Source organism: Dreissena polymorpha, chromosome 9 (assembly GCF_020536995.1).
Source record: "Dreissena polymorpha isolate Duluth1 chromosome 9, UMN_Dpol_1.0, whole genome shotgun sequence".
Classification (NCBI taxonomy): Eukaryota; Metazoa; Mollusca; class Bivalvia; order Myida; family Dreissenidae; genus Dreissena; species Dreissena polymorpha.
The window spans coordinates 51,062,865-51,075,860 of record NC_068363.1 but is presented as its reverse complement, the minus strand read 5'-3'; the positions used below and the strand labels follow the sequence as shown (position 1 = coordinate 51,075,860).

The window sequence follows — 12,996 nt, the reverse complement described above, 5'->3', positions numbered from 1 at the left end:
CCAAAAAAAAAAATAATATTTTTATACACATTGTTAAAAAAACACAAATATTTATTTTTATTATTTTATTTTTGAAAGACTATCCAACCATCCCACCCAAGAATCCCCCCCCTCCAAAATTTTTGTTTTCATTTTTTTCTTATATTTGGAAGATTATGTATTTAATGACCACACCCCAACACTATACACCCCTCTCTCCTTTTTAATTGAAGTATTGAGATAGGTCCCGTCACCTTTAAAAAGAAAAATAGATGAGTGGTCTGCACTCGCTAGGCAGTGCTCTTGTTATTATTTAGTTCCAATTTCTACGTTTATCAATTTAAAGCCTTTAATGACAAACTTCAATACGTGCCAAAATTGTGAGAATCTCCCTTAAAAGTATAGTTTAATGTAGTTGATGGTTTACATTTGGAATAAATATAATGTCAACTTTGCATGAAATAATAAATATTAAATGCTGTTAACTAAGACAAAAATCCAATTATTCAAACCAATTTACTTAGCCAATTTAGATAAGTTGTTGACATATTATACATGTATCATCAAATGTACTTAATTAAAATAATAATTGTTTTGTTTATTTTTTTAACAAAGTTATAATATGTTTCAAGAACTTTTCTGAATTTATTTTACAAACACTGCAGAATTCATGTACAAGCAACTCGAAATCGAACCTATGGGCATTTGGTCCCGCGGACAAATTAATTGCGTAGGAGTGTGAGTCATTTCAGCGTTGGATTGGTATTGCATGCCTATTATCAGCGAATGTTCAAACGGTTCATTTCAATCGTGAGTGTAGCAACTCAAAATCGAGCCTATGGGTATTTGGTCCCGAGATTATATTGACTGTGTTAGAGTATGAATATTGCAACTGAGCAGCGAGTATTTGTGTTATAACCAAAGCCGGGACTTGCACCCAGATTTCTTCTCCCTCAAAGAAGGAAAAGCGTTCTGCTTTGAACTACTTTGGTTTTGTAAACACGTTTCATACAAGCTACATGATCAAGAGGTGTCACTCAGCGTTTGTACGGGCTTGTGACCGTTCTTTTCACAGCGAAATAAAAAGAGCCGCTTTACCACCTTGCGATATGCAATACGGACTAGCATACTAGCAAATATAGCAGTAACTTTTGTCATACATACATGAAGAAACATTGGCCTTTCGGCGATGGCTAAACCTCAGAAATCCCATTCAAATAGATATTTTTCACATCTTGCAGAAATGTTTTGACGCAGCATTGAAGCGACACTGCTTTCCAAACTAACCAAGTAGTTGTTTAACATGTGCATACAGATCTGTTACATCAATACATCATATATTGTATCTTATAACCAAACCATATCATTGAAGTAATACTGCTTTCCGAAATATTAAAGCAGGTGTATGAATGTGCTTACGGGTCTGTAACATTGATGCTACTATACTATATATTACATCTCACAACCAAATCATAACGATGAAGCGATGCTGCTTTTCAAAACATTCAAGCAGTTGTGTTACTTGACTGTCGTTTCAAAATGGGAACATTCGTATTGTTCTGTACAAACAATTGAGTTCTTGAGTGATGAATACGGTTGAAGTGTAGCGAAATGTTTCAGGTTTTAAACTGCATGCAACTTTTAACGCAAAATTGCTTTGCACAATTTCAAACTTCATGATCATACATCGAAAGTTATGAAACTGCGTATATAGTTTTTATTTATTTTGCTAGCGAAATTTTAACATTTCATTGAATAACGCAAGTTTATGGCCATGTGGTGAATGTCATGAAAGTCGCTTAAACTGATGTATATACTTTTTCATCATATCATCTCAAATGGAAAGTCAAAATAATCCCTAAACGTCATTTATGTAGTGTGTTTTGTTCGTATATTCTACAAGCGCAATATAAAGCCTAAATACTGTTGAACGTTTATGTTAATGTGCCTCACTGAAAGACAAGTTATACCAATAACGAACCGTTGTACAAAATGTGTATGCAGTCAAAAGCGAGTAGCTGCTTTACGTTAACGAGTCACTCAATGTAAGTCTCAACACGAGTAGTTCGTAAGGCGCAATTAATGTTCAACACAACATTGAGTAGCATAGTTTGTTGCCATATGGAAAATATCTTATATCGGTTAGTCATTCATATAGTTTTTTTATCATTTCACCTCAAACTAAAGTTTGAAAGTTTTTTGCTTTGTACGATTGAAAGCTAGTGGTGTCACTCGGCGTTTTTACGGACTTGTGACCGTTCCTCTTGTCTGAGTACAAGAGAAGTCGCCTTCCCACCCCAGCCCTAGCAGACTTAAACCTAACAATTTGAACAATGCGTGTTATCAACCGGTTGGTAGCCTTATCAAATGCCATCGCGTCCTCGGACTCGCATACGCATCGACCCACGTCAGGTTCTAAAGCTTGCGGGCAATAATGAGTGTCCCTCGCGATAGATTGAGGAGCCTTGCCAGAGTATAACGACAGCATGGATAACACATGTTAGAACCGAAAACCGAGGCGTTTCCCCTCAAGTGCTATCGGTTCGCTTCGCAACTTGTGGAGTCGGTCTATTGACACCTACATACCTCGGTCGCCCATACTCAGTCAATTAACCGCTGTTGTCTTTCTGCTTGCCAAATAGCAGTCAAAACAACCTTACATTGATCTAGCCAGATTGGAAACTACGAGCGAAAACTAACTCGCCCAAGCGAGTGACCCGCTCCCGATTCGAGCAAAACCTCACCTAAGCACTATCGACCCAAAAAACGCCAGTAACACTGCTCCGTTACTAGGGAGCCTTGCTAGTCAACACAAGTAATTTGCAATCCTGGCTAGAGCAATGAGTATATTCGGACTGGTGTACCACCATGTGATTGTCTGCGCTTAAATTGTTGGTATTTGATACTTAGAGTCTCTTGTGCCAAAGTTTTGTTTGATTTTGGTAATGCATAGTTAATACATCGTTAATACACAAACACATACATCAATACATCAATACATCAATATTGCTGGCCAGCACAATAAAACAAGGAAAAAAAAGGTAGGAGAACAATCTCCTTTATTTTTCATGTAAAAACATAAACATAAACATACACACTGTCAACACTTGCCACTTGCAACACCGAGTTCGTTTCATTGCATAATGTTCACATTTTTTGATCGACACATATTCGCAATGTTACATGGATTCACAAAGTTACATGGATTCACAAAGTTGCACTGATGTCCATACACGGGCCAATGTTCAAGTTATCGGTGCGATGGACCCACGGTTTTGTCGCAGCTATACGCCACACGTATGTATTGACTACTCGGTGTCCACATCAAGGTTTGGATATTGGCACTGAAAATAGAAAAGCAAATTGTGTTAAACAGTAAACGATGAAAGTAAACAGCCTGAAATGATAAAAACATGCATGTGTAATATACCATGTATCAAATAAAATAGTAAACACAAACTGCTAAAGAAAAACACACAACTCTACCAACTGTTTAACTGATACTTACTTTTTTGTTTTGTGTTGCATGTTCAGGCGCCTTGCTGTCACTGTTCGTCTTGCAGTAGAGCTGAAATGAAATAGAAAGCATGATAAGAAACTTTCACTGTGTTTGTACAACTTACAATTTATGTGCACAATTTTGCATTTAAGTATAACATACAGTAAAACAATTTCAATCAATTGTTCAACTAATACTCACTTTTTTGTTGTGTTGTTTCCACAAAGGCGCCTTGTTGTCACTGCTCGCCTGGTAGTAAAGCTGACTCGTCAAGTAGTAGAGAACACTCGTCTAGCAGTAAAGCTGAAATGAAATCGAAAGCATGATTAGAAACTTTTGAATGTGTTTGTACAACTTACAATTTATAAACACAATATTGAACTGTAACAGTAAACATGAAACAGATAACAATTTTACTTACCTATGTTGTCTTCGCTGAAATACAAAAGTCATGTTCATAGCAATCATAGCATATTAACACACAATGAATACAACTCAAAACTTTTAGTAAGAAACTCAGTACTTACTTTGTATTTTGTATCCAATCCCTCTGCGGGCAATCTTCTTCAGTCCACAATCGAGCTGAAATCAAGACTCAATGCATACATGTAAATTTTGCCAAATAACAAACAGAACTGTGAACCAAAACTTGAACTAAACAAAACTAACTTTTCAACTGTTATGGTACTCACCTCTGGCAACTGAAATCATACAGACATTTTGCATAGCACAATACATTTTTAGTTTGAAGATAAGAATGATTTATGAACATTTTACTTACACAAAGCATAAATATGAAAGACATGATATGATGAAAAAAAACAATATGTATACAAAATTATACATAAAGAAACACACTATACTTACCATTGCTGACCTGAAATTGAAAAAAGCACATTTTGTATAGCAGAATACAAGTCATCAAAACAGTTCAATATGAAAATTAAAGAAAGTTAGTGTACTTACCACAGCTATACTGAAATGAAAAAAACATTTAGCAATGCATAGCAGTATACAAATCATCAAAACAGTTCAATATGAATTTATAGAAAGTTAGTGTACTTACCACAGGCTACTGAAATGAAAAACAGACATTTTGCATAGCAGTATACAAGTCATCAAAACAGTTCAATATGAAATTATAGAAAGTTTGTGTACTTACCACAGCCATACTGAAATGAAAAAAACATTAAGCATTGCATAGCAGTATACACATCATCAAAACAGTTCAATATGAAAATTAAAGAAGGCAATTGTACTTACCAACAGGCTACTGAAAAAATACATTAAGCATTGCATAGTAGAATACAAGTCATCAAAACAGTTCAATATGAAATTATAGAAAGTTTGTGTACTTACCACAGCCATACTGAAATGAAAAAGAAACACATTTTACAATGCAGAATACAGGTAATCAAAACAGTTCACTATGAAATTATAGAAAGTTAGTGTACTTACCAACAGGCTACTGAAATGAAAAAAAACATTAAGCATTGCATAGTAGTATACAAGTCATCAAAACATTTCAATATGAAATTATAGAAAGTTAGTGTACTTACCACAGGATACTGAAATGAAAAACAGACATTTTACAATGCAGAATACAAGTCATCAAAACAGTTCAATATGAAATTATAGAAAGTTAGTGTACTTACCACAGCCATACTGAAATGAAAAAGAAACACATTTTACAATGCAGAATACAGGTCATCAAAACAGTTCACTATGAAATTATAGAAAGTTAGTGTACTTACCAATAGGCTACTGAAATGAAAAAAAACATTAAGCATTGCATAGTAGTATACAAGTCATCAAAACATTTCAATATGAAATTATAGAAAGTTAGTGTACTTACCACAGGATACTGAAATGAAAAAAACATTTAGCAATGCATAATAATCAAGACTTACGTAGCTGATCTTGAATCATTTTCTGTTTCTCAACTTCTCAGTTGTCCAAAAGTCTGCTCTGTAACGACCCACCATTCCAATCTGAAAAATAGTTAAGCATAACAAAGCACAAAACAAACCAAAAGAATAGTTTACTTACCTCATATTTTGTGCAGGTTTTCAACAGCCAATTTTCTTCTTGAAACCTGTATTCGTCTCTTTTTTGACCCACTGTGGAACAGTCACAGCAATGTAAGTCTGAAACATAGAAGGGCATAACAACATAACATACAAACCAGTATATTTGTTTCGACTTACCTCGTGGCTACAGTCGATACACAGCTGCTGAATTTCTTTTCTGTCACAAGCTGTCAAAACATCTCTGCAACATCTCTGCAATTGAAACCTGAAACAGAGTAAAACAGAGAAACATTTTGTATACAATATAGTAAACGCTTACCTTGTTATAGGCCTGAGTTGCAGCAGTGATTTTTTCTTGAAATCTTCTTTTCCCTCACTGCATGAGAGACCTGAAAAATAGCATGCAGTGCAAAACACATGAGTTAAATTAAACCAAAATTTTGTTTCTACTTACCTTGCTTCTGTAGAGTTGAATCACAGTAGTAGAATTCCTTTTTCAAACACATTTTTCTGTCTACACCAGAAACTTGAATCTGAAACAGATAAAAGCATCACATCAAATTGTACAACTCAAGTGCATTCATTCAATGCTTACCTACTTTCTGTTGAGTTGTTTCACAGCAGCTGACATCCTTATTCACTGTTGGCACTGCTATGAGACCATTTCTGCATGTGAAATCTGAAACAGAGCAAAGCAAAGTATGCATGGTAAAAATCAAACAAACAATTGTAACACTTACCCTGTTTGCAAGTCCCATTCACTTTCTCAGCAATGTTCCTCTTCTTGAATCGTCTTCGTCGCTGACTACAAGTACACCTGAAACATAGCATGCACAAAACATACCATATAAAAACAAAATACAAGTGTTCATACTAAAATGAAACACACTTACCTTTCTGCGTTGCTCAGCTCTGTTCGACTGTCAACTCTTCATGTCATCTCATATCTGAAATGAACTAAATCAAAACATGCATAGTATACAATCATTGATAAAATTTCGAAACATTTGTATGCTTCATAGCTCTGTGTATTTTTCACTTTACAGATCACGGACAGCTGGCGACCACAAAAGCGAAAACATTTTTGTACTACTCAAACATTGCGGTATTAGGCTCAGACTCATGAACACCAACCGACAGAGTTGTTATAGAGTGATAATCCCTAAAACTGTAAAAAAGAATCACCATGATTTATTGAAACAAATGTATACTACAATACTCACCACAGCTCACTGAAATGAAATAGAAATGTTAACAGCATGCAAACAAATGTTAACCAATATCAAATCATCTATAGAAAATATCAACAAAAGCATTTCGATACACATAGTAAGTGTTCACCATCATAGTACATCATCAGTTAGTTCGACATCCCACGGTTGCTCAAGTGTAAGTACTGGCTAGCATTTACCCTTTTCAGTAAACCGTCACACATCAGCATTTTTAGACACAAGTGCTGATAGATTCAACCCTTGTTATCATCCTTCACAGACTTCTATGAGTAAACAACTGAAAAATATAAAACGTTTGTACTCACTGTTTGGCAGCTCCAAGAAACACGTCTGTACTGCTTGCCATCTGGACATCAACTGAAACAAAACATCTGAAAACACACATACATTTTAAACGTTTTTGAACAAAAATCAACACAGAGCAGAGCTAAGCTGCAGCAGTTAATCTTTCTTAAAATTGAATTCTCCATCTCTGCATAGCACACATGAAAAATAGCATAACATCACATTACAGCAGTCAATGAAAACAAAAATTTGATCGACTTACCTTGCTTCTGTAGAGTTGAGTAACAGACGTGGAAATCTTCTTCCATGTGTAAACCAGTGACTCGAATCTGAAATAAAGTAAAGAACACATTGTACAACTCAAATCAATGAATTAAAACGTACCTTACTTTTGATGAATTGTGTCTCAGCAGTTGAAATCCTGTTTAATTTCTGCATGTGAAATCTGAAACAGAGCAAAGCACGCATGTTACAAATTAAACAAACACAAGTGTTACACTTACCCTGTTTGCAAGTCCCAATCACTTTCTCAACAATGTTCATCTTCTTGATTCGTCTTCGTCGCTGTCAGCAAGTACACCTGAAACATAAAAGCATGCACAAAACATCCCATATAACAACTATTTTGTACTTACCATATGAGTGCTTTTCTGTTCAGGTCAGCTTGAAAACCCATCACTGCCATCAGCATCTGAAAAATAGTACATCACAAACAAACAAACAAACATAACATATCATAAAAACAGTTTAACACAACAGATATGAGAGCTCTCGCAACCACGTCTGTTCTGTTCGACTGTCCAAAAGCAAGTGACAGTACTTCAATTCACTAACATTGAGAAATTCTAAACTTACCTTCAAGGCTTGTTAAGTAGCTCCAAAATCAAGACTGCTTGACTCCACTGTTCACTCCAACTGTCATATCATCACTGGATAAGCACTCCTGAAATGTATTAAAACAAAACATGCATGGAACAAACATTCAGTAAAAGTACTTACCTTTCACTTTGTCACTGCCCTGTGCTCAACTCCAGTCATCATGACATCTCTGCTTGAAAGTCTGAAACATATGAAAACATGCAATGCAAAACAAACATAGTTACTTACCTTCTAGCATCTTGTTGGAGCTCCAGAAATCACGACTGTTCACTCCGGCTGCCAGACTTGAACTGCCAGCACACATCTGAAAATCTGAACAAAGCATTCATGTTCATACTTTACTAGCCGTACAATTTAAGTTACTAACAAACTCTTCATCCAAAATAGAGTACACGAAAAGCTAGCTAGGTTTACCTCTGTTCACTAAATGAAACCATGATGATAAAGTAACTCACTTTATCTCTTCTTTTGTCAAAATACAAGTGTTCATAGTGGAATGAAACAGACTTACCTTTTCGTTTCCCAGCTCTGTTCAAATCATGTCAGGTTTTCATCTCATGTCAAATCTGAAACGAACTAAATCAAAACATGCATAGTATACAATCATTGATAAAATTTCGAAACATTTGTATGCTTCATAGCTCTGTGTATTTTCACTTTACAGATCACGGACAGCTGGCGACCACAAAAGCGAAAACATTTTTGTACTACTCAAACATTGCTGTATTAAGCTCACACTCATGAACACCAACCGACAGAGTTGTTATAGAGTAAAAATCCCTACAATTACAAAAAACGAATCGAAATCAGTTTTCATTCATCATCGTTTATTGAATTCTATACATATGCACTACAATACTCACCACAGCGCACTGAAATGGAATAGAAATGTTACAGCATGCAAATACAATTTAAGCAATATCATATCATTCATCTACTATGTTTGCAAATTTTTTTCAATCATATGTTCGTTTCCCCAAAGAAGCTCATATTCTGTTCCACCATCATACACCATCATCGCTAATCACAACATATCGACACTATATCAGTACTGAGTAATTTCTACCCAACGCATTACACTTCTATACAAGTAAACCTGTACAAAACGAATCGAAATCAGTTTTCATTCATCATGATTTATTGAAACAAATTTATACTACAATACTCACCACAGCCCCCTGAAATGGAATAGAAATGTTACAGCATGCAAATACAATTTAATCAATATCATACATATCAACAAAAGCGATTCAATACATTGTCATTTAATATTTTTGCAACATTTTTCCATCATATGTTCGCTTCCTCAAAATAGCTCAATGAATATTCTGTTCCACCATCATCCACTATTATCGCTCATCACAACATATCGACACTGTATCAGCACTGAGTAATTTCTACCCAACACATTACAACCATCATACATCATCACGCAACTTGTAAACAGTAAAACGAAAAAAATTTGTACTCACGTTTTTTGTAGACAGCAGCTCGATGAACACGTCCGCACAGCTCGACATCTGAACCTCAACTGACAGTCAATCGCTTGACACCACAACATAAATTTAATTATTCACAACAGTCAGGGCTTAAAAAAACACGTCCGATCAGTCCGATGTCAAAACTTAAATTGAAGTCAAGTCGTTCAAAAAAATTAATGTAAGTCAAACATTTCATATATAACGCTCACAAAAATTCGTTGTCAGTCAGTACTAAACGTTCAAAAGTTATCATCGCATAAGAGTATGATTTCATTTCACAACTCAAGTCAAAGTCAAGTTGTTATCTCATAACAATAACCTAACACTACAGTCATCCAGTCATTCAACAACCTGAGTACCAAGTCGCTATTCTATAACGCGAAAACTTTTCATCAATAGTCAGAGCTCACGAAAGTACGTCCGTCTTCGTCAACGTTCAAAAGTCAACTGAAACTTTTTAATCGTAAAAATATTTCAAAGTCAAATTTTTTTCAGAGCTCACAAAAACAAGTCTGTCTTTGTCAAAGACCATCAGTCAACTAAGATTCTGTCGTAGTAAAAAAAATTTAAAAGTCAAAACTTTTTTCAGAGCGCTTTAAAAACACGTCCGTATTGGTCAATGTCCAAGTCGCAACTGAGCGTTCTTTACCCGCGCAGTTCAAATTATAATTAGGTCACGACGTCGAGAGCTTCGAAAAACACGTCCGAACCCTTCAACGACCAAACGAAGAATGACAGAAAAGCACATGGAAAATGTTTATTCTTCATGATTTGAGTTACGATCGAATGTGTATTTGATGACAAATCTAAAAATCATACTTACCATGCAAAAATCCTACAAATATTGACTTTGTGATGATATTTTTTCATGACCATACAAGCCGAAATATTCACACTCACAGCTTGAATGGGCATAACAATTGATAAGCATGAGTCCGTACAATCCATCCAGTATTTCCTTCGAGTTAAAGCAAATCCATGGTCTTTAGGTCTCAAATCTTGTTATGAGGCGTACTCAACGCAGATTTTTATAGTCAATGTTAAAACGACAAAAGGCGAGTATATAAAAAAATCTAGTCAAACATAGATTTACTAACCTATCATTCTGAAATAATCCTAGATCATATCAAATATGTGAGTAATCCATCAAAATATTTATTACTGAACATTTAACATCAGCACAAAATATTCCCGTATACCCATTTAGTTTTCTACATAGCCTGAACAATTCAATATTTATTTTCAATTCCGAGAACTCAAATGTTTTCATGACGTTCGACTGACGAAAGCAGCTCGATATGATTTCGCACTAACTTTATTAAAGAGCAACTATCGCGCTGTGATTTTTTCAACTGTGTTTTGTGATTTGTACTAGTACAACGAAGATATAGAAAATAAATATCAAACCACATATATCAAAATGTTCAGCACACTGGCGCCTACACAATGATATACAAATAGTATGGTTATGTGTACAATTGTTCTTGAAAATTTGAAATATCGAGAAAATTTGCGTTAAAATCAAAATTTCATAACTCGCGCGTTCGATTTTGTATACACAAATAGTACCAGTATGAGCGCATCGAAATTTCGGTTCATCTGGTGAAAATTTTATGGAATTTGGACAACTGGTTCTATAGATATTGCACTTAAACCACTGTCAAAGAAACACAATTTTCTATCGTCGATATGTAAACACCCCTTTAAGTTGAAAGATGAGTTTCATTGAAATGACGTCGTCGATTTGCACTGACAACGAAGGGTCAAAATTACGATTCATGAAATGTGTGTTTGTTGTGATATGGTTTTCTGCCCGTATAACTGCAGCGTTTTACAAAAACATCAAGTATGTTACACCAAAATGCACAGAAATAAATTCCCCATCGCATGATGCAAATATTACTGTATCATATTGCGAAATGAAAATCTTTTCTTCATATCAACCCAAGTTTTACCAATAAACAGAAATTTTGACATATATCCACTTATCTACTTGCAAAATATTTAAACTCTTATTGTTCCTCTCTGATTGCTGGTTATGGTAGTGAAAATTTCATCGAAATGCGTTCACGCGTTATTGTGACAGTTAAAATAAACCGCTTCGATACAAACACAGTTTTATCAACTATTCGCTATCTAACGACGTTCGGTTTAACTCGATACTTTAAAGTTCAAAATTTCTATAAGCACGAATGCGTTTTCTCTCAGCAGTATTCTTGTAATTAGACCTATTGTGGAGTATCATACATCAAAATGTGCAGAACAGAATTCCTTATCGAATGGTATCAATTGTTTTATACTTGTCTTAAATGGGAATTTTTTTTCTTGTCAGCGAAGTGATTTTCATGCGAAAAACTAAGAATTTCTACCAAATGCGAATATGTTAGCAAAAAATGATCCCCACAAAACTTGTTGCTATTATCGTGTTTCATATTAATGCGAAAATGTAATGTTGATCGGTCAAATGGTTGGGAAGAAACGCGAAGTTAAACTTTGTACGAAATCACTGTTCTATTCGCAGAGAGTTTTCGACGTTGAGTCAAAATGTAAAGTTAAAGACAGAAATGCGTTTAGTACGAAATCGTTATCGCACTGTATTTTTGTTGTGTCTAAACATACGGTAAAGTGTAATATATAAAAATGCGTGGAATCGAATTTCCTACAAGCTAGTACCAAAATAACGATAAATGCTCATTACACAAAAAAGTTTTCTTGTTAGCGAATTTTGCAAAGTTGAATATCTGATACAATAAGTCGTGTGAGAACAATATAGGTGAAACAAAAATTGTAGCTATCATGCGGTTAAATATTGTGGTGAAAATTTCATCTGAATATCATGAGGCGTTCTCGAAAGAATTGAGTTAAACCGATGCATTTTAAACTCCTTTCCCTCGCTTGTTTACATGCATATGAATGACGTTGTAAAAAATCTAAAGTTAAAGACAGAAATGCGTTTAGTACGAAATCGTTATCGCACTGTATTTTTGTTGTGTCTAAACATACGGTAAAGTGTAATATATAAAAATGCGTGGAATCGAATTTCCTACAAGCTAGTACCAAAATAACGATAAATGCTCATTACACAAAAAAGTTTTCTTGTTAGCGAATTTTGCAAAGTTGAATATCTGATACAATAAGTCGTGTGAGAACAATATAGGCGAAACAAAAAATGTAGCTATCATATGATACAATACTGTGGTGAAAAAATCATTTAAATATCATGAGACGTTTGCGAAAGAATTGAGTTAAACCGATGTAACTGAAACTTTTCCCTCGCTTGTTTACATGCATAGAAATGCAATGACGTTGTAAAAATCTTAAGTTAGACAGAAATGCGTTTTGTACGAAATCGTTATCGGACTGTTTTATTGTTGTGTTATGATATATAGTTAAGTGTTATACATCAAAATGCGTGGAATTGAATTTCCAACAGAATCATACCAAACTAAAGATGAATGCTCTTAACGCAAAAAAGTTTTCTTGTTAGCGAGTTTTGCAAAGTAAAATATCTGACACAATGAGTCGTGTGAGAACAATATAGGCGAAACAAAAATTGTAGCTATCATATGATGCAATACTGTGGTGAAAAAATCATCTAAATATCAAGAGAC

The 12,996-nt window shown here is 34.7% G+C and overlaps 1 long non-coding RNA gene across 5 annotated transcripts; it reads right to left on the bottom strand.

Moving 5' to 3' along the window:
* Positions 1 to 2,268: 2,268 nt before the first annotated feature.
* Positions 2,269 to 7,576, bottom strand: LOC127844903 (uncharacterized). 5 transcript variants are annotated; one of them, XR_008032953.1, is made up of 5 exons: positions 7,529 to 7,566; positions 7,288 to 7,354; positions 3,680 to 7,111; positions 3,488 to 3,547; positions 2,269 to 3,323 (listed from the first exon to the last, which is right to left on the bottom strand). It is a non-coding gene; the product is annotated as an uncharacterized LOC127844903 (long non-coding RNA). The 5 variants fall into 5 exon arrangements; XR_008032954.1 differs by having other exon boundaries at positions 3,680 to 7,097; positions 7,529 to 7,550; XR_008032952.1 differs by having other exon boundaries at positions 7,288 to 7,576.
* Positions 7,577 to 12,996: the final 5,420 nt, after the last annotated feature.